This window comes from Saccoglossus kowalevskii, chromosome 9 (genome assembly GCF_978046115.1).
Source record: "Saccoglossus kowalevskii chromosome 9, keSacKowa6.1, whole genome shotgun sequence".
Classification (NCBI taxonomy): Eukaryota; Metazoa; Hemichordata; class Enteropneusta; family Harrimaniidae; genus Saccoglossus; species Saccoglossus kowalevskii.
In genome coordinates this window covers 11,882,061-11,909,076 of record NC_140649.1, presented here as the reverse complement: position 1 = coordinate 11,909,076, position 27,016 = coordinate 11,882,061, and the positions used below count along the sequence as shown (strand labels likewise).

Genomic DNA, 27,016 nt, shown 5'->3' with positions numbered 1-27,016 from the left:
TCATCTTCCCAATATGCAGAATTGTCTTGTCAAGTATATAAATGTGTTACAGATGCTGTGAACGTGAACTAATTAAATCCATTTTTTGTGGGTTTAAAGGACAAATCGTAAGAATGACCATGAGACCATTCATTATATTTTCATTGTTCTGGAAATAAACAGTGACTATTTTACTTAGTAAATTCTCTATACTACAAGGTAAATATATTCCCATGTTTAGACGCAGAACAAAACAAAATGCGCGTGCAGCGTTCTGACGCGATATTACGACATGACGATTACATGATTCCGAAGAGCATTTTAATCGGGACACATAGTAATCCCAATCTGTAAGATTGCACCGGTAATTGAAAGAGAGTAAAAAATATATACATGTCTTTTATAGGAATCCCTACCACTGCCCACGAGTTCATATATCTATTAGCCAGCGACGGGAGTTAACAGCGCATTCTCAGATGTGGCTTAAGTGCAAGCAAAGTACCATATTAAGCGGCATTAGGAACGGATTAGAGACTTGTCAGTATAAAGGACGCTTTCAATCACATAGCGTTATTTGACATTTATGGTACAGTCCCCGACGGACGGGCTGCTTTTAATTACGAAATTCTTGATAGGAGAAAACAATCCGACTTCCGAAGTGGGAACGTCGACTGAATGAATAAACCTGCCAGATAAACGTCTGCTTAGATAACCAGAAAAAAACACGCACTGTATACAGTCATCAACTATGCAATCATGAGTACGGATACTGTCTGTGTACTCGCTTGGAAATGAATGTATTCATTTATGAAATTTAAAATGTAACTTTCATCGGTTATAGATTTATATCCTATGTATAAATGAAGACTACGTCGATAATTGTTTAACATACATTAGTGCTGTCATTCTGGGAAAGAGATCAATGATTATTCCTTTCGAAGTTATTTTTAACTCATTTACATGATTTACCTTTAAATCAAACAAGTACAAATTATTGATGGCCACATGTTTCACTATACCAGCAATTTCTTATTCTTACTCCGCCTTCCGTTTTGGCAAACCCCCAGATTGATGACGTCACGTTGACTAATACGACATAGCTTTGACTTTACTTGAATCTGTCAATACTAATTACTGGGCGTTGTTATAATTGATTATAAAAAGTCTCTTGCATACCTGACATGTGAGCATTCATCGCTAGTTCTTCACACGTGCAAGGCCGATCCCGACCACCAAGGCAAGCTGACTAATTTACAGCTAGATCGCGATGGCAACCTTACGCATTGTTTTATTTGCGTATATAGTACTTGTTTCGTACGCGGCCAATGCCTTCTGTTTCCCGGTGAGTTTACAATTTTTTGTTAAATTCGCTCCTCTTCTGATTGTTGTTATATTTTATAAACTGTATTATTTTACTATAATTGTGTGAGATACTTTCTGGTTGAGTCGCTGTAATTGAAATACTAACAAGTTGAATGACATCGATTATTGCTGCATGCATTGTCAGCCATTATACACATGAAGCAACAGTTGAGTCATTGACTCCGGGTATTGAATTTCTCTTTTTCAATTCGTATAGTAGTCAGGTGAATTGTATGAGGGCATGATCGCAGGTATATAAACGGCGCATACCAAATTCAGTGATACATCACGTATGACATGCTACGCGTCAGAGGAAGGCATAGTATGACTGACCGTTTCCTGTCTGTCTGACTACGGAGAAGCATGTCATGTACGCACGCCAGGGGCCCTGCAACGTTTGTTACGGGGCTATTAACTGTGGCTGACGACTTGCGTTGTAATTCTCAAAAAACGAAATGAAATGAAACACGGCGGTAATTTACAAAACGAAAAAGACACTATTGGCGATTTACGTTACGTGCGACTCCAGACTCGGTGTACATGCAAAGAACACGTTATCATGTCCCATGTTGTCAATCAATTAATCATAGGTGTGAAGTCGCAATACTATATTTTCGTGTACTCTGTTTGTATTGCAGTATCTTCGAGTCGGATGCAGCACAGACAGTAATTGCGACAGATTTGGTGGATATTGCATTGGCGGTTATTGTGAATTGGAATTCAAAACAGTAACCTGCACGGATAACAGCCATTGTCCGAGGGAACAGGTGTGTGATAGCATGTACTGCCGGGACATTCAAGGAGGCTTCCATCTCTTCACCTATGGCTAGTTACGAACTTCGACCACGGTTGCTATACCAACAGCAAGAATGGTTAACATTTACATCACTCAAAACTTAAAAATTAAAGCTATCTGAAATGTCTGTCCGTTTTTTTTGTTATTTAATATTGAGTTATTGAAGAGATTGTGTTGTATTCGATAAACAAAACCACGGTGTGCGCTGATGATATTGCATATGATTATTAACAATGAATATCATATACCAAGCCCACCATCTATTTGTATAGATATTAAATTATGAGTATTGTTTTGTATATGTCTGTTTCTCATTATGATATAGTTATATATATATTATACATTACGGGTGTTGTGTATTGACTTGTGTACATTTCGCAGGCATACGTTGTCATTGCATCTTTTCATTTCATTTATATGATATTTACTCTTATGTCTAAATATTTCATTCACTCCAGTATGTTATGTTCTTATCTCATCACTAATTCCTAATATTCAATCACTGTATAATAACATAGTATTCACACATTAACTGCGATCCTGCACACCACTAAGTCACCCAAACGATGGACTTTTATCAGTCTGTGCCTGTGAGATTTTTTCTGTCCCAATCACACCCGTCCTACTGGTACGCAAATCGGCATTAACAACTCTAACTGCTGTTGTTGCATTCATTGTAGAGTCAGCCGCTGTATTTCCGATTTATATCACATTTAATATCAATCCCGTTTTAATACTGTGAAATAAAAGCATATTATATTTCTAATATATATATTTCTCTCCCAGTTACTAGTATTGTTGTTAAAGTTGCATTTCAAATTCGTAATATGTAGGTTTATTATGACCACTCAGAAAAGTGATAAAATCTGTTGGCTGTTAACCAATGAAATATTGGGGCACTGAGATGGTCTAATCGCAAAATCAAATTTAATTGTCATTGTAATCACTCAAAGCCACTTTACTTAATTAAGTTTCTGTTGGATGAGATTTTCCTAAACTGTATGTCGTCAAGTATCAATGATGCTTAAACAACGTCAGTGGGAGCTTTTCTACAGATAATACAACGTGCTATTGTAAATTTAGTATTGTAGTTTCGCCGTAAAATAGAAGCATACAATAAAAAAAATATATTGGATGGCGTGGAGGAACGCATTTAACTGTCGATACGTGAATTAGACGATTACAAATTACATGAAAACTCCGTGTAAATTACAAGCTCGTGTAAAGCCTATGTTGATTGGCCTCTGTGTATATGACGTCACATATGTCAAACATGCGTCCAAGCTTGCACATGCGTGAATTGCAGTAGCTTACCAATTTCACTCTTAGTTATCTTTAGCCCAATGCTCGGAATGACGTCGGTGCCACCCTAATCAAAGAGCGCAGCTAGAGATAGGAATTTCCGGGTCACATGATCCACCATTAAAGCACAAAAAGCTCTGTAATTTAACATACTCACGATTTACAGACTCTCAATAGGTTATAATCACACGTAGTGTAAATTGTACGATCTTACTCAGTCAGCTGTCATGCTATATTGACCTACACAACATTACATGTTTTAAGTTTAGTTAGCAAATCGTGGGCAGCATGATAAGCTTACCAATACTGGTCATTCATGTACTAGTATATTATAGAGTCTAAAGTAAGCTCCATTTTTTTTTTACAAAAGAACTGTAATCACTGTTCGTAAATATACAATAATTCGAAGGCCATCGTGTTGAGTTGTTAAACATAATTGACTAATCGTGTAATCTCAATAAAATATGATTGGATATTTGTTAAATTGTTAAAAGAAGTTTACATTCATATTTAAATTGTGTATAATATTAGAGTGAGTCACATTATGAGTTGATTAGTTTAAGTTTCAATGATCATAAGAGCTTTTTTTTACAAACAATGAAACGCATCATTTCTATAATTTTGGCAGTTTCGGGTCAACGATAATGCGGTTATTTGACAATTCATATGAACACAAATACGTTTAATGTCAAGGTTTCCATGGCAACAGTGTATCATGTCTGAATTGTAATTTGTGTATTTTGAAATAACAGATCACCGCAAGAATAGAACGGGTGCAGTGCCAAATGCCATTAACCTAACACACGTATTTACCAAAATTACTGCCGTCCTACTGCATCTGTGGTTTTTTTATGTCATATTGCATTTTGATTTGTTATCAAATTCGTTGATCAGTGAGGATATTGATTCCAGTGTTCCCAAGATGCATTGTACACTGATCGCACAATTCGGCATATTGTTTAGAATATGACTTCCTCAACTTTTCAAATGCATTGGTGGCCAGCTACGATTAGCCGTCTTGACAAAAGTGCTCCTTTGAAACAGTGGTTACTACGGTAAATTATCCGCAATTGCGAATATTCCGGTAAATTAATACAATCTACATCCATAATTGAAAAGTATACTATCTTATGGTAATTTCTATCGAAAGTTTGAGATATGACAAATTCATGAACACAAAGTTTACACGTTTTTTTACCGACTTTCAATCGTACTTGAAATGATGCCTCTCATACGCTACCATGTGCAATAATATTTGCATTCAGGGAATAATGAATTATGAAAAATATATTTTGCAAACAAATTGTAAAATTAAATAATTGCCATAATTATTGCCATAGTAACGACATTTTTCATAGGCAGTAACAGTTAAAGTTGTATTAGCATATGGTTAGAGAGACCTGTGTAATTGGTTATATTAAAACATCAAATAGAGTGTGATGTCACGTACTAAAGTGCGTTTTTATTAAATATATATTGTTAATGTCATCCAGGATTGGGTACGTTTGTATGTGAAATCTGACGTCATCAAAAGACGGCTAGGACCGACATCGACTAATTGTCTAACTGTTGACGTCACACACTACATTAACCTTTTCAATTCACAAATTTAAATCTGCATCATTGCACCCAGACACTTACTTACCTTAGATAGATGGTAGTTTACTTTTTGAAAACTTATATAAAAGATTGATACATTTCTCAAATTAATTATAGAAACAACTCATAATTCATAATTCAATGGCGCAATAAATAAAGCTATAGCATACACTGGTCATACAAAAACAGGCTTCAGAAAACGCTGTCATGTTTGTAAAAGCAAATTTCCATTATACAGTCAATATTTATTTTACTTGTATTACTCATCGTGAAATGACCAAGGTGATACTAATTATGTGGTGAAAACAATGTGAATAACCGTTAACGTGTCAGAGTATTATCCACAATTACTATGGTCTGTGTATGTATATATGTCGCGTCTGAGTGGACCAGAATTGCATTTCCATCGAACTCTCTTATCAGAATGGATCTACAACAACAATTTTTATTATTGTGGTTATGTAAGCTATGTATTTGGGTCTTGAATATAATTTCAAGATGATAACATTTTATTAATCCATCTCCATGACTAATAATATAAAATTTATCCCAAATTACCGCGGTATATGTATATATGACGTATCTGGATGAATCAGAGTCGTCTTGCCAACATCGTTCGAATTCTCTTCATTAGAATGGGCCTACGCCACCAGAAAAAACACTACTATAATTGTAAACTCTTTGGATCCTTGAATATAATTACAAGGTTATAACATTTTATTATAATACATCTTCATGACTAATAATATAAAATAAACAGACAGAAATGTCAATGTTTAATCAGTTTATGACGCATGTTCCTTATCGGATATACATAAAACACGGTGCGAAATGTGCAAATGATAAAAGATGCTAAGAACATCGTCGTTGCAGAGAATATTCTTTGGTCACTACGATTCCCTAAGTGATCGCTAAATTAGTAGCTAAATGCTAACGCCGTAACACAATGCGTGATCATTCTATCATCATTAAACACAATTTCTTTTTTTTATTGACTCGTAAAAGCGTCGTTTGTTCAGTGGACATCCATATACTCCCTCTATACAGCCCTGAACCGGCATATACATTTATAAGTGATAAATGAAATAGACGAACAAACAAACCAATAAGTGACAATTCACACGTGTATCGTATTTTAATGTTTTGATTTGTGTTTGCACTTTCACTATCATGAAAACCGCATAGTTCCCTGCAGATGAAATACGACCATACCCTTCAAACAAGACAAGCATAAAATTTGCACCAATGCTTTGATCGATTGATATGATTGCTTCGAACAATTATAAAACGATTCTCTATGCGTATACCCGTAACTGTTTCCGATTTTTTTCGTAATCCAGTGATTTTCGGGAAAGATCATTATCATATTATTTATATTGTCCGATCGTATTAATTTATTTTTTATTTAAACACACGCAAGTATATGTATTGACCTTGCAGATTTTTTTTCTTCAAAACATTGCTAATTACTTTTCTAAACTAACAATCACACATTTGTTGAATCTTTTGTAACTTTGTCAGCAATTAGAATAATTCATTCTTATGTCAGTGTATTTTATGAAGTTGTGTGTATGCTTAATGAGTATTACACTGACAATATTGAATCATATAAATGGTTTATTATCGAATGATTTTCTCGAAAGTAAATTCTGTAAATAATTTGTGGCGACTCTTTCAAACCACTGTTTAGATTTATCGGCGATAAAGTTCAAATTTAGCAAGATCTAATGGAGAGATCAAATCTTCATGACTCCTCTTCCCCACGACAAGATTATGCTGTACTAAATTGTCGTGTTTTATATTGTGTGTGTCTGGGCTAGGAACACGTCACATATTGTAAAATATCGGTGTTACCACTCAAACATCCGTCACCATCTGAAAATATTTAAAATTTCCAATCGTGAAATTATTCGCACTGCTTGCCTAGGCGTTTCAAGTAATATTAGTTTATGCATTATTTTATATATCAAGACATATCTATGTATCCGGGCAACAGGTAAAAACCGGTGAATATGAATAGTCGGCGCCCAAGGGGTTACTAAAACGTATATGGAATTAGTATTGTCCTTTTATGAAATTTCATAGGTTTAATGAACCATTATACTGAACCAAGGACAAGGGCACGTGAACGTCTTTCAACACTGTCTGGATACTGTCGATAAGTACATAGAAATCTCTACTCGCAAATAAAACAATTAATATTGACATGTTTAAGAGCCTGACTATGTTCATTTTTTATGAATATGAGAAAATTAAGTGCAAGCAGTTCTATGACTAACGATGCTTTTAAAATTGAATTATTGTTATAAATGAAACGTCGATTTCGTCACCCATTCGAGTCACAGTGTACATTCATAATATGTGATGAATGAATGAATGAATTTGGGCAGTATGTAATGCGCATGAAGGTCACACTTGGAATAAAGTGATTAATATGTGCTTTTTAAGGATCAATAAGTTTTGTTTCGCCCATTTGTTCAAGAGTGTAACAAAAGTTACAGCTTGTGGTCAATATATAAGCGAACGTTTCAGCGTTACTAGTGTTATTTATATCAATACCTTACCCGATTTAAGTGTCCGTCCGAGCATTCTTTGAACCACCAATGATAGATGTGTATACAATATCTTTAATTGTTAGTATATATCTAAAAATAGTAACGTCGTATATATTTATTTACTGAGACGTCGGGCATTGACTTGCCTTTATACTGCCGTTCGCCTAATGAAAGAATAATCACAATCAATTGACACTTTGAGGAAATAAATATTCCGCATAAAATACAAAGTTCAGTCGCGTGACGCCAAATATAGTGCAAATCGGGTGAGGCCTGGGTGATCAAACTTGTGTGTTTATTGCCATGTATAATTAAAAAAACATTATGGTTTAAATTCAAAATTTGTTTCTGCATTACACACTACTGAGATTCACATCTGCTATTTTACAATCGCACTACACCTCTCTCAAAAATGTTTTAACAGCTACAATTTTGTTAACTATGACGTTTATTTATGACATCATTTCCGGTATTACTGCAATGTACTTTAAATTAATGAGGTGGAATCCTTATGATAGTAGGGGAACATTACATTATTCGGTGGGAATACTGACAACTTAGTCAAACCCAAACAAAATGCCATGTGCGTTCGTACAAAACACTTTAAATGTCAACGACCACATCGCAAATCACAACGCTATATCCGCATAGAAACAGCTACACAGTAATGCCATGTATGCGTTAGAATAAACTTATTATGTATTTGTTACGTCATTTAACATTACTAGAATCGACAAATAAGATACAATAATATTTAACATCGATGTTTCATTAATAGTGGCCAGACTAATTTCAGAAATTCATTTGTTTTTCGGGTCTACATTATCATTGAAGGCTCACTGATACATCGAAATACGTAGATTACGTTCTTGGAGGTGAGAGTAGGTCTCCAAACTCGTTGCTTAACAAATTGTGGACAATAAAATTGTCAGACCATACCAGTAAAACATATTTTGGAAAGAAACTTTTGCATTTCTTTCCAAGCAACGATTTGAATAATCTCTCAAGCCATAAGTCATTAAACAATCTCTGAAATGTCCCACTTGTACAACCTACACACACAGCGATATATATTCCCCAACGTGCAGTAGTAAAAATACGCAGAAGTGATTGGTTTAGTACTAAAAGATGTAAAATATATAATCGAGGCATACTTTAAAAGGCTATAATCTCCTGTCACTCATTTTCAGTCCACAATTTATCCCCACCATACTCATAGATGCACAAATTACTAACTTCCTTTACGCTCCTGTCAGTATATTACACATTCTCCGTCGCAGAGACTGTGGGTCTTTTATCACTAAGCTAGCTAGTCGTCAGGGAACGTCCCACGAGTTGCAGCTCTCTTTGGCTCCCTAGGTCAAGAAGACTCTGCAAGGGAGAGTGGATATTACGGTGATATTATAATTTTGCTATGCGTTTGTTTGCATCGAGCGCTTTGGGTTGTTTGTGTGTTGCATCTAAAGTGATAAATAGGTTAAATAACGTCAATTTCTCGCACTTATTTGTCAAAGTGTAGGGTGTCATCATAAAGTATTAACACTGATACAAGACACAGTAGTTTATGTTGAATTCAAAAAAGCCGTAAAAGTGTGTTTTGTATGTGTAGGATATTAGTGTGCTTGCAGTCAAATGTAAACAAATGAGGGAGGGCCTAGCTTTTACCCAGCATACGAACTTTTAATCTTCAATTTCCATTAATATATCTCCTACCATATAGATATGCTATGTTGTGTTGGTTTAGAAAGTAAACCGTTGCAGTGGATAGACAACAGTGATATCTCTGCCAAACAATATTTAAACTATTGTATATATGTAGCTTCTAATCTATTTCCGTATAAAAAAAATGTAACCACACCCCGGATGTCGCTTTATGTATATAATATCCCTTCTTCTGACTCAAGGCTATGTAACAATCGAACGTTTAAATCTATAACTAATCTATTACGAAGTATTATATGTGTTAATAATTGTTTATTTGAATCGCATGAGTCGGACCATGAGAATAGAACCATAGCGCTCGGGGGGGGGGGGACAATACATATAACTTGCCTAATGGGGACGTGTTCCTGAAATGGATCTCGTTTTTTGGATTTTAGGAATAAGTATTGGTCTTATTTCTAGTCAAGGTATAAATATCACAAGAAAATCAACGTTTAAACTGAGATTTAACACGGAATAGAAGAGGGCGCACACTCCTCAGTGAATTGTGCTTCTATTGGAGATGCTCTACGGTAACTGTTTTATTTGGAATAAACAATGATGACAGAAATGGTACTGCGGTATAAATACGGGTAAAGATTTTGCCACTATCCAGGTATAAAAATGGTCACACTTTTGAGCACTCTGGGGCACCTTCCTACACAGCTATGTATCAACTGCACCCCGTGCCATATCATCGTATTGTTCGTATTTTAACAGTTTCTCATGCTAATTATGCAGCTTTAAACCAACAATAGAATTGATTATTTTTGGTTAACGCAAATTGGTTAATGTAAAATTCTCAGTTGGTTGTAATTGAAATGGTCATAAAATACGGGCACCTTATATGTTCTACGATTTCATGAATATAAGTTCCGGTCACTGTGCGGATGTCAGTAGATACATTAAGATATGAACGAAGCGTTTAAATGGTGCACAGTAAGTGATACTTAACTACCAACAAGTTTAGTTTATAATATCTACAACATTACTTGACATCAAGGTTGTGGCATCACATTTGACATCAAACATCAAAACCACGATTCGACGAGGAATTGTAACCGCATTCAAATTGATGTTTTCACTGATGAAGCTGTTATATTTTTAGAGTTATCGAATCATAGAACAAAGTTATGGTTATGGGTGTGAGTGCTCGAAGTCAGCTGAAAACTGGACCCAAAAGGAAGTTACGTTACGGGAACTTATAACTCAAAACTAGCCAAAATATGGTTGTTTATACTATTTGATTAGTCTGCTTTCAATATTATGAGTACACCAATACGTCTTTTGCAAAAAATTATGTTAATTACCCAAGCACTCAGCAACTCTTCTCACAACTACATTACAATCCTTAACCCTAGAACAAGTAGTTTTAAGGGCCAATAGTCCCCTAAACTACAACCTGCTATAATATATTAAACAGAGCTAGCAGATATTACGCCCTCACTGTTGGTTACCTTGTGAAGCAAGGAACTGTTCACTTACTATTTCCATGGCAACGTCAGTGAAAACTTGATAATTTACATCGATGTGCGCAAAGAAATAATTTAATGATTGACAGCTAATCGGGCTTTTGGCTTTTTCACGTCGTGACAATCCCCAGGAACAAACCCCGAGGGGGTAGTCACCTTGGTTTAGGATGTGAGTACTTTGCAGCAAGCTGAAAACTGAATTCAATAAGAACGATGTTGAGGGCGCGTTTTTGCTAAAAAAAAATGCTTCTCAAATCATGGAGGTAAAATGCTTAAATTAAGACAAACTTTTGGCCATCTTTATTAAAGTATTAAATTTTTAAATGATGTTTTTATTTTGTGTTTTGTCATAGACTTAACTTCAGTCTCTCACCCCTACGCTACTATGACTCTGACAAGTTATAGCAAGATACAAGGGATACTTGGTCATATTTGTGTGTCTGTCAATGATTTTGAAGTGTGAACATAAACAATCCTACCATGAGAAATTAATCCTTTTTTTGTTATCAGTGAGAGGTTTTATTTATATATTTACAAATTACTAGTATTTTACAATCTTTGTGGAAGTACATGGTGATAAATGTTATGTACGAATGCGCTCTAATCCTGTTACATTGTTTGTGTTGCGTCATGTCTTTAGAAAATAATTTGGAAGAAGCTCGTCTGAATCAGTGGGTAAAAATAAAAAAAAGCGCTGCCACCGAAACGGGTCATGGCGGTTAATAACAAAACACAAAGAACAATATTAATAATTTAGTTGTTCTATATTACGATTAAAAAGAAATGCTTTACATTCAATTCATCTAATCCAGTGAAACGAACGCTTTATTAATGTTCGCTGCAAGAGGGCGCAAGTTTGCACGAAGAATACGCTGCAGCGGCAATCGAGATATGCAACGCCTATACTATAGACGTATAGTCTATATACTAACAAAACTCATTATGTTGTCAGCCATCCGTGCTGTTCAATGTGCCAGCGTCGCAATAATTTTCTCACTACCAGACTTTTTCGCCCATTTTTTTCGTGTAGACTATACACGGGACTATTTTCTGAGAAAAAGAGGTAACTGGTGGTGAAAACCCGGGGGGGGGGCAGTTGATAGATAGCTGGGTAGGAAGGTGCCCCTGAGTGCTCAAAAGTGTGACAATTTTCATACCTGGATAGTGGCAAAATCTATACCCATATTTATACCAAAATACCATTTCTGTCATCACTGTTTATTCCAAATAAAACAGTTACCGTATTTGCAGTATTAGAAGAGCATCTGCAATAAAAGCACATGTAAGCCAACAGTTGCATTGTAATATTGATTTATTTTAAAAATATGTATTTTGACCATATAAACAACTCTGTCACATACATAAGAGCGTATTATTAACACAATGTCCAGGTTATTTATATTACCGATATTTATACCTATCTTGACCAAAACTAAGACCGATACCTAAAATCCCCAAAACGAGACCCATATCAGGGGCACGACCGCAGTAGGTAAGTTCTATGTATTGTCTCTCCCCGGATGAAAAGGTTCATAGATATGCCAGCGCCAACGGAGACACAGACACCGGGGTCAGACATGTAGCAGCCCCTGTGGTAGCAGCAGTTGTAACCGACGTGTAATTTAAAGCACTACATAGTTGCAACGCCGAACCGTGTTCGATAATTATCCCATGCAAAGTATACAACGTGTGTCAAATGATTTGTTTTTCACTGATATATGTAGTATTCATACTTGGCCGTTACTTAACGGACAGTTCGAATCCATTATTCGCGCACCTGGCCGAGACCATACCGTGGCTGTGGGTTGTGTGTAGTCACATGATGACATAATGTCGCATAACTTCTTTTTTATAGAAAGACAATACGCCAAGAACCTGAAGCTATCACACTTGTATTTATCTCATATATTATGGCAGTTCAGTATATCATGGCTGAATAGCACACAGTGTAATAATTGTCCATGTGTAATGAAATTAAACCTGATCTGAATAAACCATGCAGCAGGTTGAACTTTTGATATCATGGCTGAATATCACAAAATGTTGATGGTATCATACAAAATTTCTTGAATTATTATTAAGAATTATATTAATTCGATTAATTCTGGTAGTTTCAGATGTCGGCAAAAAAGCGTGACGTGCAATATGAAGTTGCATTTCAAACTCCACCAACCTCAACGTCTCCGTGCACAGAAATGTGTTTCACCCATGTCTAGTGATGATTTTTCAGGCATTGTGAAACCGCCATTCCAAAATAAATAATTATGTTTTCAATACATTTGAACAAAATCTCTCTATGGTGTCTTGAATACACACTCACAAATTAGAATCACTGTGTTCGTTTTTAGCTTTAAGTTTATAAGCTGCGAAATGGATTCATGGGATAGACAGAATATCGAATTCATGACCCCTGAATATCAAATTTATTCAAAACTCATGTAGTATTTTTTATTTGAAAATTACTGCTCCCTTTTAATACATTCGTTATTCTAGGGTCACTCAATCCTTTATGTATCATAGTAAAAAGATATTGCATTCGATCATGAATCTCATGCCCATCTCTTTTAGTAGAGTAACCATATATCCACATAGTTCGTCAATCTGTAAAGTTTTGGTTCGAATGGATGCTGATTGAAAACAATTCTGTACTCTCCACTTTCATTCCGCAGGAACAAACTATTTCCGAAAACAGTCCTTTTCTAGTAAACGGGCATTGTTCAGAAATTAGTAAGGGTATTCACTGAGTGAATGCCGACAAAGGGTATCATTGGCGTCACTGTTGCCTTTTAAAAAAGAGATGAAAACACAAAATAGATGTTATTCACTGATTTTTACTAATGTGAATATTTTAGTAATCATATAGAGTTACTTTACAGCCGCGTCGGGAATCTTCATAAGCTGATCCTTTTTCTTAATCTCCTCGGCTAATAATGTCATTAAATTATCATTATCTAAGCTTTCTTATAATATATACATTGATATAGTTACATGTTTATAAATTTATAGCGGAAGTCTTAAATCACAACTAATTTACGTATTCAACAATGAGATAAAAGTATGCATAAAATATATAGTTTATATCTAGGCCATTTTTAGTAGTACATGTTTGATGTTTGTACCACTCTTGGTCGTTTAACCTACTGACTGTGTGCTTATTTCTGATTGAGTCCACACTTAAGATATGAAATCACAACACTTTTTTATCAATTACATCCACATTTTTAGTTCATGAATATGTAGAATAGTAATTCGTACATTTTTGTACGTTAGTGAACCAAGGGTGTTATTACTCGGCTACTCGTGCGATTAACCACACAAAGCTTCTCAGTAGATCGCTGTGTGCGTTAGAATTTCGTGTAAATATATTTAACATGCGTTCAACATAGCTTGGGATCTTTAGCTTTAGCTTTTTATACGTTGAATCCAATGTGCATAAGGCTTAGGTAGGTTTACTGAGAGATGTACGAAGTTCACAGGCATATATACAAACATAATATAGTACGGTAGTGTTGAAAACGAGTGCACATGAACAGTGACTATGTATTTGAATTTAGAAACGTAATCTTCCCCGGGAGAATTGAAATTTGAGATTCTAGGCACTGTCGCACAAATGTCAGGGCAACTAGCGTGCGACATTTTCGCTTTACGCTAAAAGTAAAAATGGTGTAATGCTGTGCTTTGACTTATAGTTTTAAAGTCACATTTTTTCTTGATTAAATATGCCGGTAAACTGTAAATTAAAGGTTTGACTTTACAGCCACAGCGCAATGACACATTTATTTAAATGTAATATTTACGATAGGCATTTTGTTATCATTAAACCATTGACTTCCGTGTTTACAGAAATGTCTTACATATCAAGCTCGCAATCTTCTTATTCGCCAAAGCGTTTCTCACCAGACATGCCTGGCAGGCCAGTTTCGTCGATTACCTGTCGTCTAATATGTAGTCCATGTGCCACACGAACTATGATTCGTGGAATATTTCTCTGCGAAATGACGTCACGGTGATACATGTTATTGAACATCAGAACATATTAATAATTGAAGAAATTCGATTAAATAATGTTTATATCGCAAAAAATATAAGTTTGTTAATACTCAATTCATCATTTCGCATGCGTCGAATGAAAAACACAATATCGTGAAGTGCATATGATACGCCATTTGAAAGAATCTGGCAAATGATGGCGTCCGCCGTGAAATTGTATAGTCACGCTGGAATTGAAGCCGATTACGGCGGATTTAGTTGCCTGGGGGATGTGTAAAATCACAACCACAAAGAAAAGTCGGATATGACGTTGTTGATTTGAGCCTTAATGGCGTTACGAAAACTGCGTAAAATCGACGATGAATCGAAATAGGTAATCGTTCAATAGCAAGGTTTATAAATGACATAACAAATCAGATTTATGTCAAAATCTTTAAACAGTCATTTTTTTAATGACTGAATTTTGTTTATAAAGGTTGGTTAACGCGAAATATGAATTATAAGTACTTATGTATCATAAGCCCATATGTGTATTGTATCGTCTTTCCCTAACGTTGTACGTGTTTAAACGGTATTATGAACTGTGTTCACACAATGTAATCAGTTATCAAACAACCAATCGGGTTTAGCACACAACAATACACAATAAAGACTGTTCAGATATACTGTGGGACAGTACATAACAAGCAATAATTAATGAATTCAAGTTGACGTAATCTCATCTCCCCGTCCTTTCAGTTTATTTTCTAAGCCAAGACATTGGCCTGGTAGTGTCAACCGTCCCATTAGTCAAACACTATAGAAATATTGACCCTGGTCAAGTTCGATATAAAAATTTGTCGACTCGAAGTGAGCATTATTGACCGAGGCGAGGGGTCAATATTTGTATTATTAAGACGAAAAAAAAAATTGTAAAAGACTTCATTGTAAGATATCTCCCGCCCAAGTTTTCAATGACAACATCGGAAATTTTCTCCATTCACAAGTATCTGTTTCATCACATTCTAATGGTTCGTATGTGTTTATATTCCTTAGCACCTCCAAAACTGCCGGTTACATTTAAGATTTTTGTAGGTACCAACTTGATACGGGCGCCTGTAACATTTCAGAAGCCGAGACGTTTAAACATGACAACGGTGCACAAAGGCAAAATCATCACACTGCTTTCTCGTCACTCGGACTTAAATAAAACGGAATATAACGACACATTCCCGGTTAATTGAACAATTCAATGAAACCCAGGTGTATGTACGGAACACAGCGAGTGGGAGTAATAAAATTACCTTGATGAAATAAATAGACACACTATACGTCGGTATACGACGTCAACAAATCCTGGATTACCGTGTGAAATTCAAGATATCAGCGCCAGCAACACGGTGCGTCGACTACGGTCAGTTATTCTACCTGTTTTTAGATCAATTATAATGCCTTGGAAAGCACAGAAGGCTAATATTACGTATTTGACCTCTGAGAAGTCAATACACAAATATATTGACCGCCAAATGCGTGAATCTGATTTGCCGATGGGGTTGTAATAGGGGTATGATAATATATATTCTACGCTTTCAGGAATGTGTACATTAGATATTCCCAAATGATGTTTGGCTGGTTCCCGCCTCAAGTGCTATGGCGCGCCAAGCCACAAGAGGCCGGTAACTAGTAATGGTTACGGCATTCTTTTTTCTATTTTATTTGGTTTCTTCGCCGTCGTTTTATATACGGAACAGAGTTTTCTTTTTACTCTCGTGAATATGAAATACTAGAAACATCTCAATTAGGAGGTCTAAACAGGCAGAGTGAATGGACATGGCTTTATTGAAGTATTAAAGACAGGTTTAGGAACTTGAAATGTTTACAAATTACCTCACTTAGTCACATGCCTTTGGGCCGGAATCCAGGTCGAGTGGAACAATATGGCGACTACAAGTTATCTGTGTCCTACTTGTCATTCGCAAAGGACGCCGGGAACCAGCAAAACGATGTTTGGGAGTGACAGAACGCCAGGCCTCGTTCTGACGTTTGCACGAAAGTTATTTTTCCCAGTGATGCTTGGAATTACAGCATGGATACACAGCATTATGGCAGTGACCTATTTAAAATGTTGTCCAATGACTGGTTAAGGGGCGGTGGTCGTCGTGCCGCGTCCTGTTCGATATGGGACCCATAACGACGTATACAACGCGTGTAAAAACATTGTTTATTTACATGAAATTCGAACACGCGCTGCGCGACGACCACCGCGATTTAATCTGGCGTTCCATTATGATTCGTTATAGTGTTTACTGATGTGCTTTCAAAATAACAACTATTCAATATATCCAATGGATTTATCGAGACAGTGGGCTTCTTTGTACGTATTTCTGACATCGACATTAAAGAACAAATGTTACACCAAAACTTCTAACGAGAATTGGCATCCTGAGATTGTCTGGTAGGTTTTTCAACTTCTTCAATCGCAAACGATCACAGATAAATCCTAGCAAAGGTACATCATCCTGGCGTTGTTTTTAATACAGTGTTTCGAGATGTGTGGACCCCACCGTTTCTAATTCTCTCAAACCGCTATCTCAAGAACGCCCGGAATTTGTATTTCGCTACAGTACCCACAACCGATTGCCAGTGTTAGGATAACCTAAAGAATGCTAAAAATGTTGGCAATGTGTCTGTATAACCGTAAATTATTATTTTAATCGCATGCGATAAACTGACGGTAAACTATTTTCAAGCAGTCGTGAATATTATGTACATCCAATGAATAACAACACTAAATATCAATCAGTAATTGGCTTGAACGTTGTTGTGGGGTGAGTACACGTTAATATATTGCAGAATCGGCCTGCCCGCTAATTTTATGAGTGGAAGTTCGACAGTGGAGTTGTCATCATATTATCTTCATACGACTGCTGTTACAAGTTGAAGAATCAAACAAACTTTCCCGCAGTATAAATTCATCCATCATGAAAATCCCTCAGTTTGTTCAAAGAATCTGATCTGATTGGTGGAAACGGCACTTTTATTTTAGGAATCACGTTTACCATATTTGAATATTACTATTATAATTCTGTGCATCTTATTATCTCATCAAATGATAATGTCATATACAGTTTTGTTGTTGTTTAATAAATGATGTGATATTGAGCTAGTCATGTAGCTCGATAGGATTACTAATATTAAAGCAATACGTCGTCGCCCGTATTTCCATGACAATGAAATTGTTTGGTTTAAATATAAAACCCAATGTCAGAAGCAGTGTTTGTGGAAATCGTTAATCATTGCGCTACCACAGCTTTCACTAGCCTCAGGGTGAATGGAATGAATTCATAGTTAATATTGTTCTGTCCTAAATCTGCGCGATTCACCCGTGCATCGTGTGCTAATATTTTATATGACTTTAGATGAAATATTTTAATAACTAAACGGTTCATATTTATATGTTCCCGTACGTATTGTGTTAAACAAACACACACAACAAAATGTAACACGAGCCACTTTATTATCATTTTGTATAGTGCTTGAAAGTTAAACAACGAGTTTGTTATTACTTCCTGTGTATGCACACAACTCGTGACGGTAAACGTAGATAGACTATCCAACCACGCAGTATCATCGACTTAACTTGCATAAACGAAAACTATTCAACTGGCAATGACTTTTGGGAATACAATTGTGCAGTCACAAAGAAACCACAATATAACTACAGTTTGTTTAGTCTCCCATTGGAATAAACACCATCTATTGCGTGGTATGAGTCATATACATGTAGAGAATAGTTGTAATGATTTCATCATGGCAAGGTAAAAACGATGCCATCATCAAATCACTGATATGCTATTAACATAATGGTGAAAGGACATAAAACAAACACAAGCATGGAAATCTGTGATTTTTAAATCAGGTATTTTTGAGCAGGACATAAAATCATATTACAAAAAAAAAAATCGGATTATTTTTGATAAACATGTAATACGACACTACTGACACGTGACATGGTTTTGTATTTACAAACAAATTAACATTTCACTATAATCCGTACATATATATGTAATGATTGTGAATGAAATATATATTTTAATCTTAAGACTATTTTAGATTTTTTTAATATTACCTCAATCGCTACAAAACTACTATAAGTACCTTCATGTGTTTTTTCTCACCTCTTATAAATGTGAAGTTCAGATTTCCCATTAACCGAGTCCCTATAATCACCACGATTTTGTTGATCTATTGTATATGACTATAATGATATATCAAATGTATTTACAATAAATTAGTCATTTCGCTGGTGTCCTCGATCGTCTCTACGAGAATACAAATACTATTACGTGGAGGTGCTGTGATAATAAGACGATTATATTTGTATATTGAGATGGAGAATGGAATATGATACCCTGTTTCCCTCCCAGTCAATACAGAAAAGGTAATCATCATATTTTATACATGATTAGTTCAGGCACCTTATGTCAGCATAATCACTCATTTCTTGCGTGGTTTTTTTTTTGCCTTCGGTTTGATTCTCACCTATTGCCGAATGCGAGGCTGATGGGTATCCGGTTGCCACGGCTATAAATATTTCCCGTTAACTCATAGTCATCTTTAGTTGTACGGGTTGTATTCATCGACAGGGTGCTTCGTTCTTTTCGCCGCCGTGCTCCAACATAGAAATTCTGTAAGAATGACTTATCTCAAAGTAACTATACTGTCGCTGATTCTCTGCATTTTTATCACCGGTTCATTGGGACATCGCCGATCAGTGAGTAGATTTAATCATAATTGCGTATATTGTGTTCATTCATGTATGGGTGTATGCGATATTTTGTGTATTTTGGGTCCATGTGTATTATTTGATCATAGATTGGTTAATTGGCATACTTAACTATTACACTAATATGTTTTTTGATCACACATCTTGAAAATAAGCATAATATACATATATGGAATACGCATAATATTCACTCAATTTGTTTATTTCGTTCTGACTAATTCGGTGTTAATTTCGGTAATTAAGTTATTGAAATTAACTTGATTATGATAACACGTGTAGTGGGTAGGCACATTTCTCTCCGCTAGCATACGTACCCACCATTAAGAAATTGTGCTCTACACACTGTTATTCACAAATTCTATGAATTCTATGATGTATGCAAGACATAATGGGCGTTATACGTCTCTATAATTAGTCGCAATGACAGTCATCGCAAGAGTAAACAAGAAAACTGTCGAATACACCCTTTAGTAATTAAGCAGTTCTATGACGTAAATGGGTCCCAATATTGTTTTGATCTGTAGTCATTTAATAACGAAGATTATGTTTTTGTGAGGTTTCACTGTGCTTCAAATAACTAATGACCTACGTCCAGACGCAGTTGTCGAATTTAGCAACATTGCTTTCACCCATATACGTCGCTGTGACGTCACAGAGAAGCTCCGTCCCGAGAGAGCGCAATTTATAGAAATATTGTATTGCTTTTTATATAGGGAAGATGAGTCGCATTAACAAATGTTTTAAATAAAATACGCGAGATTTCAATTCAATGACTTTGCATTGATCCCGAAACGTTAGTATGTATGATTTAATATCTGCGGCTAACTTACACCATTAAAACGATAGTGGTACACCGAAAATATGTATTATGCTATTTCAACATATCAACATGTTGAAAGCGTCGTTTTGATTGGTCTAAATACCAATAGTAACTGTGCGTATATTTCCAAACAAAGAATAGCAAATATTATTACTAAGCCAATGACATCAATATAGTTTAATTCTATAAAAACAACATAGTATTGTTAGTGTTATTAAAAGTTAGACAGTTCAAAGCCAAAATGGAAATTAAGTTGTATTTCAGAATAACACAAACAATGACAGTTAATCGATTATCGATTGCATTCGGTCGCTCAAACAAACTATACAATGTTAAATTATTACTATTTTGTTATATCAACATTGTTTTCCTGTTTTTAGCGGCGGAAATAAAAAATGAACCGGTGTATTGTTATAATTTGCTTTGAACTAGAATTACTCATGTGTACCCAGGGGCATCTAATTTCTCTCATGCGATAGTCGAAATTATGTTCTTTTTCAAATTATATTTCTTTGTGAAGACTTTGGTTGATTTGGTGTCTTCGTAATAAAGATATCAGTTGCCGAACAACACCATGCACACCACTGCATTGCAATGGTGCATCGAATTAGACGACAGCCGTGGTGGTCGCTCGAGCAAACCACAATACTCGTTTTCGCTTACTTTGATAAAACGACTTCCTTTTTATCAAAACAGTCTATATAATGTCCATCCATCGTCTAATCAGAAAATATATAATACGTAATTAAACATACTCATTCATTATATTATTTGCCTTCTTTTAAGCTTTTCAGACAACATTGTTCAAACAACGGTGATTGTCGCAGGATGTTGGGCTTTGGATACTGCGTGGGAGGAATCTGTGAGCGAAGCTTCGTCGTAATGGGAAGAACATGCAGTCCCTCGTCTGAGCGAAGTTGCCCAAGTGGTTATGAGTGTATAAACTATTATTGCCGGGAGATAGGAGGAGGAATCAAACTATTCACAAGTGGATTCCAGTACTAACATAGTACGTTATTATATTCACTACACTTGGAAACAATATTAACAGTTGCAAAGGCAGAATCATTCATACAATTTATTACTATTTGTTTCCAAGGGGATTGATCATGTCTGTGATTCAGGGCATCTATTTCATTTGGAGAATCGTTCTATTTAGTATTATGTGGTATTTGTTTCTCAGCATTGACGCATGATTGGTATTACTTTCTAATTGATTTCATGTTATTAATGTTTTAATATATGTATAGCCAAATATAGTCATAAAGAAGGGCCTTGGCAATTTTTTTGTTTTATATTTGTTTAATTTAATAATTTTACAATAAGCATATATCTTAGTTGACAATATACGGTACAAATACTATCCTTTTCATCACCAGTTCCCTCTTTTCATCACAAATTCATAAAATAGTCCCGTTTATAGTCTGCACTTCCCTTCAGAACATTGGTACAAAAATAGCCAAATCTTTTAGCAAAAATCTGAAAATGACTCAAATTTTGCTTGTTGAATTCAAAATTAGGGTTCATTTCCAAAAATATTGAAGAACATAAAAAATTGCAGAAACATTTGGGCGAGAAAGTCTGGTGGTGAAAACATGAACCATTATCTACCCACTTTGACAATTCAGAATTTCGGAATCAAAACACAATTATAGCTTCACATATTTATACGTTATAGAATTGTTTAAAGGCATGTACATGGAAATACTGAATTAACACTATTCAGATCAGACAGCAAGAATTTAGATAGCTATTCGAGTTCAGCACACACTCGCCGATGCGACCAACTCGAGAAGCGATCAATACGTCTTTGAAGGGCGGATTTTGATTTGATAAGCGATATCAATTATGTTACAATATATTTCGTGCTGAGTAGCATTATCTGTGCTTAAATAAAATAATTATTATCTCACGACAAGTATTCAAGGTTAATTGTTTGTGACAAATAAATATATTTTTCGTGATTCTTCCAAAAACGGATTTTCCAAATTCTATTTTATGTAATATAATGATACTATATGAAAAGATATTTTTAATGATTTTAATCTATTAGATTATCGGAAATATTTAAAAAAAATCACAGTATTATACAATGCATAATGCAATACCTTATTTAATAAATTAATCCATACACTAAAACTAAAATGGTCTAATCCACTTTTCAAACATTCAGTGCGTGACTACTAACAAATTGTAACATACGAAAAATCTGAACAATTTGAACATTATATTTTATATATATACTTCATTAAAATTGTACGTTACGAAAAAGGCAGGGCGACTGTTACAATTCCAATCAGGATGTGTTGTGTTAATGTTATTGCTAGCGCAAACAAGTAGAGACATATGTGATAAATAATATGTTAATTAAAATAATATTATTTAAACTATTACGATGAGTTGAGTTGTAGTCAGTTCGAGTGTAACAGGTGGGCATGCTGTACACGCTTCGGTTTCAAGCATGATAACTGCATGTATGCTAATGCGATCTTTAATGGTGTTATACTTCATTGTTAAAGCAATATTGTATTTCCGTCTGCAATACGTGATTACATTTTATTGCTAACGTCGACATTAACAATCGACGTCATTCGACTGTTTTATATTCTACACATGCCCTGATGTTAGCCTCAGTGTTGCCACATGCTGACGATAGCGACCACTTGCATATTATCTTGCATATTTTGTGCTCGTATTAATTCGTGTCGCGTGCTACGCGAACATACGTGATCTCGTGAGCTAGATATATATACGTGTATATAACGTGTATTGTATAGCGGTAAATTACTAGTTTTCTTTTCAAGTTATTTGGATTGTGACAAAATTGTCCCCCGTTCAAGCATTATACTGTTCATCATTCCTATGTGGTGTTTGCATGAAGTAGCAAAGTGGTCAAATGTCGAGGTGTCATATTTCCGAGTGGGAGTGATTTGAATATATATTGATTAATTGCCGGAAGTAATCGAGAAATGCAAATCTCAACAAGCAAACAAGATGCGTGTGTTGTATATAATATTCACAACATTTCTAACATGACTGTCATTAGATTATCCACACAAAACGAATTCTAATCGAGAATTAAAAAATGAGTACGGCATTGGCGAACGTACTCCATCAGTTTAAACCCGAGTCATATGTGATCATATTCCTAAGGTATCTCCACAGCGCATGCTCCGCTAGTACCAGATTCGTGTTTGTTCAAGCTCATTCATTTCAAGATGTTACACTAATGATGTTCAAACAACCCGTGTGATGAGCATAATACACGCCATTATCACCAGAAACAGGCAAGGACACCGCGAAGATTGCCTGCAAGCGTATGTATATGTCGTGATCTACGTTGTTGCTGGAAGCTACACTCAATGGAATTACCATATATTGACGTATAACGCAACTTGACATGCAATAGCCACGCTGAATCTTATCTCAACAGGCAAGGATTTACACACATCTGACAATTTTGGGTGAATGATTTGTTGATAAAATATGATTAATTATTATCGCTTGACGTTTTTATTATCGAGTATAATATTTTTGCTTGATAATAACACATTTAACTGTATAGTTGTGCTACCTTAATACTATTAACTATGTGTGTTTAAGCATTAAAACAGTCAGTCAATAAATCAACTCGTAGAAGTTATGTTGTTTTTTCGAATATCAGTTTAAGCTAGAACACATAAGTAAGTAAAAACATTGCCATTCTCTTAATTTTTACATATTCGATATACCATGCTACAAGAATTAAAATAAAATATGGTTTCACTGTACTCGGTTCAGAGAGTATCGATCAATAAAATATAGTAAAATAGAACGGTTTGTCTGTTTTAGGGAATTTTACCATTTTTTTCCAATATCTCAAAATTTTGCTCGGTGACATATAGTGCAAAATACAGTGTCTTACAAGGTACTTTTGATGTATAGAAGTATTAACAACTTTACAACGATTTTAGTTGGTTTTAACGGTGAAATGCGTGTTCGTGTTGTCTATAGAAACTGCTGCTATTATTTCTATTATTTTCCCGTTTTTCCCAACAATCAGATTGACAGTAAACCAAAAAGTTCACATACTGTTGAATACTAAAACGAATAAATTGCAGACAGATTTTGACACAACATACACATGTAAAAATAAATTTGCGAGTATATTTGCCATATAGTTGGGTGTGTCATTATTCCAGTAATTCATTTCACAAGTGTCATATTACACAGAAAATACTAAGAAAAGCTATATTACATTATATCCAGACTAATATATCCCCAAACACATTGTTACTACTTACACTAACCACGATTATACTATACCCAAACACATTACAATACAATGTATGGTCCAATTACACTTCAATACAATGGAACTATCACAATGCGTTTTAATCGGTTACCAAACCACCAAAATGAATTATCTCAAGACACCATTACACACCCTTTAAAAACAGACCTAATGCACAATCATAACTGATTAAAAATGCAATTACTGGAGTGAAAAGGTCATGAGCAACATTTTTTCTACCTTTAATATAAATCAGACCTATCACATCAAATTATAAACATATGTATATACATAAAGAAAGCAAAGGAAAAGAAGAAAACAGGTCGATGTACATATACCTGGGCCAAACAAATAGTCCATACCTTATGAAAATGTAATTACACAACATTAGAAACTGGTTGCTATTAATATCATATACAAATTATAATGCGGTGTACCATAAAAGCTGAAGACATCCCTTAACACATAATGGGGCATATCTTCAATCATCCAATAATCACACTGATTCCCAAGCACGCAAAGATGACTGACAGCTCTGATACATTATAATCACAGTCATGTGACAATACGGACTTATTACTATGACCTATAATATGTTACGCCACAGTTACAGCATTGTTCTTTTTTACTGTCAATCAATGTGAAATCAGCTTATTGACTACGCTGCTGCTGTCATATGCAAACTTTCATACTTATAAGTTAATCGTTTAATTCTATATTTGTTGCTTTATTGTTACTTAATAATCTCAGAACTAACACTTGTATTTATGTTGATTTACTAGTTCGTAAGCCAAATGACAATGTACACTAATACTATTATCTCTCACCTTCACAAACTTGGGGTGTTAACCTTTATGAATTATTACTCCATTTTGTGTTTAATTATGTGTATTTTTTGTAGTTGTCTATCGTTATATTGTGTATGGTGTGATAGTTTCAAATAAAATAAAATAAAATCCTCTATTTTTGGTAAGATAAAATGTACTGCCATTCGCAGAACAGGTCAAGCGATACTAGTATCATACATTTGGGTAAATTGTTTACCGGGTACAGACAATGACACTCAAATGTGTATTTTTATACATCTCAAATGAGAGCCAGTACATTTACACCGGGATATGCCCCAACACGGGCGGGGTGTAAATGTATTATTCATTCTTTAATAAATACTGTCTTGTATTATGAGTGAGACCATCTATAGTTGAGATCAGTTTCTTTATTCCTCTTTCGTTTCTTGACGTCAATGACGCTATTACAAACGTCACGATTACTATTGACCTGTATTCAAATGAAGTCGATTGACAGCTGTCTGGAGTATCTTGCAGCATTAAGAAAGTCTTGTGATTTGTTTTTAAAAGCTCACATTTTGATATTTTTGGCGGGAAAGCCACTATGTGGTTTTGGGTAGTGATCCGTGCCATTGTATGCAGGCCATTGTAGCGTTATTGTTTCTGGGTTTGAATATGCGAATAAATTTCTGTTTGCTGTTGTATGGCCAAAATGGTTTCACGTCTTGCCTGAAGTGATGAACAATAGTAACAGTATTTCAAAGATTTCGGTAAGAGCTAGTACATATTTGTCTTTATTGTTAAACTTCCAGTTTATTAAATAGTTTTGGAATTGATTTTAGGCGTCTTTGTCTGTTTATTATGTTTATTAATAGTGCACAGACCTGCCACTGTCACACTGACCGAGGGTTAATAAGAGTGACTTAGATTTCAATCTCAATGGTGAGAATGTCTTGAAATTTGAAAACGTTTTGTAATATTTATTGTTGACTGCATTGAACAACATTTTTCTTGTCTGGCGGAACAAATATATTATTTATTTCGTTTTATACGATTACTTATTTCCATTCGTTAATTACACTTGACGTGTAATAAATGTGTTGTTATGCTAAGCCGACACCATTATAAGTGTTGTTTGTTGAGTGATGTGTACGAGCATTTCACTGATACAAACGATTGCAGCAAAAACAAAACGGTAAAAACTGAAAAATGTAATTACCTTGGACATTCAGAAACACTTATTTTCTGCATTTATATATTTGTCAACAAATTATGACCGTGCAGCAATACTGTTTGGTGCGAAATTCTGAAAAGCTTAGGGGGCCAATGAAATACAGTGAGAATTTTGTGGACAGCTTTTTCAATAAGAAACAAGATATTTTGAATTTAACATGGCTGCATAGAGGGCGCTATATGGAAAACTAAAAATGCAGACGATATAACTATCCTCGGGGGCGGACATCCGGGCATTTTCACCGCCTGGCAACCGCGGCGGTGAAAACAAAGGCTCAAAACTCGCAGAAAACGGTACTTTGGGGGTGATTGTTGAGACTCCTCTGAACAGTGTAACAAGATTAGCCCTACGTGTGTAACATATATAAATTTGATTGTTCG

At 35.1% G+C, this 27,016-nt stretch overlaps 2 long non-coding RNA genes across 2 annotated transcripts; both read left to right on the top strand.

Annotated features, from left to right (window-relative positions):
* The first annotated feature begins 1,171 nt into the window (after positions 1-1,171).
* On the top strand, positions 1,172-2,264 carry LOC144360313 (uncharacterized). The gene is made up of 2 exons (XR_013422196.2): positions 1,172-1,321; positions 1,980-2,264. It is a non-coding gene; the product is annotated as an uncharacterized LOC144360313 (long non-coding RNA).
* Positions 2,265-19,322: 17,058 nt separating this feature from the next.
* LOC146738322 (uncharacterized) lies at positions 19,323-22,731 on the top strand. Its single transcript, XR_014930539.1, has 2 exons — positions 19,323-19,509; positions 21,128-22,731. It is a non-coding gene; the product is annotated as an uncharacterized LOC146738322 (long non-coding RNA).
* The last annotated feature ends 4,285 nt before the right edge of the window (positions 22,732-27,016 follow it).